The following is a 2,127-nucleotide window of genomic DNA, read 5'->3' as shown; positions in this document are numbered from 1 at the left end:
AGTCCCTATTTCACTCACTCTGTTTCTAGGCAGCTCCTATAAAGGCTTCCTCATAGATATTTCTTTTCCTAAACAAATATTTACTTTTTGAGAATTCAGGAAACACATTCCGAATGCAACTCTTCCATGGCTTTTGTGGTCTGTGCCAATGTGTCATCGCATCTGACAGGCTGTCAGTTGTGTTAGTCTTACCACTGTCTCTGGAAGCATTCTTTGCCACGAGCTGTTTGGGGTGGCAAGATATGAAGTCTGTGCAATGGTTTTTCAAGGCCCTTTCTCTGAGTTAGACTTAACAACACAAGGTAGGTTCAGTTGGGCACATTCAATATGCTACTTGATTTCCTCAGCACTAGACTGGCAGCTGAATGTGAGAGCTGGTCTGTTAAAAGCACTGGGGTATGAGGTGAAGGAATACAAGCACTTTCTCTGTGGTGTTTCATCTGGGATGGCTCATTCAGGCACACAAGCCACTGGATATCAAACAGACATGTAAACCAGTACCCCAAACATCTAGAGAACCACAGATTCACCACCCTTAACTTGCAAAATAACATTTCTTAAAGAAGTCAAACAAGAAAAACAAGTCAGAAAAATAATAAATTAAGAAGGTTATATAATGGCTAGGGTCAATGGTCAGGGGGCAATTAGATTCCCAATGGTTTGGTGGGGGAAGCTGGTGAGCTCTGAGCTACTTTATCTGAGTGTTCTGTTTTCCGAGGGTGCTTATCATAGCAGCAATGACTTCCCCTCCTTCCTTCCTTATACATTTTAAAAGCTACCACCTGTGAAAGTCGAGGAGGTGGCACCTGAATTTAAAACTCAAGCTGTGGTGCTTGGAGCAAGAATTATGGCAACCTTTCTACCCACAGAATGTGATTCCAGGGACAGAAAAAAGGAAAGGGAGGAAGGAATGAAATCTACCACCTGTCACTGTAACATCACCAAAACTGGGTGAACTAAGTAGCTCAGAGCCCACAAATCCCCTCTGAGAATAAATGTGGTGATGACATCACCACCCCAAATGGGAGGTGAATTTGTAGCATGTGGGGTTGTTCGGTTTCCACTATGAAACCTCAGTTCATTTTGGCAGGGGAATGACTCTTCTGGCAAAAAGCAACCACTGAGTAACCATCATTAACAGTAGACTCATCCATGTAGTGTGCTAAAATAATAATGCACCTGGAAAAAAGCATGGCAGTTTGGTTATTTAAATATTTCCTAATAAAGTATATTGCTTTGTGTTCTCAAGAGAACAAATGCTTCTTGGGCATTATGTATGAACAACATCTCCCCTCCCCCACCAAAGAAACCCACAACAAATTACGATCTAAAACTGAAAGAACCATAATATTTTACTGTAGTTATTGTTTAAATGACCTCTTATAGAGAAATTCAAGGGTCATTTTGACGGAAACTTTCAGAGAAAACTGATGTCACCAGAAATCATTTTAATGGAGCCTCATCTTCACATCCTATTGATTTATCTGTGGAGTATGAAGGAAAATCAATATGCAGAATAATCTTCAGTCTTTTAAACATTTATGCAAGCCAAGAAAATACTGTCAAGTGTAGGCAGGAGTCTTTGGCAGGAAAATAATAATAATTGTAATTAGTAGGTTTTAAATCACTTTGTTTTGTTGTGTATCAGTCTCCTAATTCTTATATGATGTCCATAATTTGTATTTTTAAATGTAACTAATAAACAGAGAGAAGTGGAAGAAGTGTGACTGATTTTTGCTGATTTTTCTAATTTAATTCAGGTGTTGCTATTATAATTGCAATTAATTAATTAATATACCACTTAATGCCCAACAATTCCACAAAATGCTTAAAACACAGACTCATTAAAAACAGTCCATAATTAAAATACACAATCCTATTGAAATATGAACAACCATTATTAAAATGTGTAATAATATTGTTTTATTAAAGCAAAACTGGAGGTTTGGGTTAAGATATCACAGGCATGCATGTGTAAGCAGCTTCAAAAGTCAGCAGAATACCAGTACAGATGGGGCCTCCCATATTTCATTAGGGAATACATTCCACAACACCAGTGGCACCAGAGAACAAGCCTGCCTCTCCTTGTCATCATCAGGCTGTGATGAACTAACTGGGTTCTATTTG

The sequence above is a fragment of the Podarcis filfolensis genome (assembly GCF_964270895.1).
Source record: "Podarcis filfolensis genome assembly, chromosome: 1".
In the NCBI taxonomy this organism is placed as follows: domain Eukaryota; kingdom Metazoa; phylum Chordata; class Lepidosauria; order Squamata; family Lacertidae; genus Podarcis; species Podarcis filfolensis.
Note: the sequence above shows the minus strand (reverse complement) of the source record.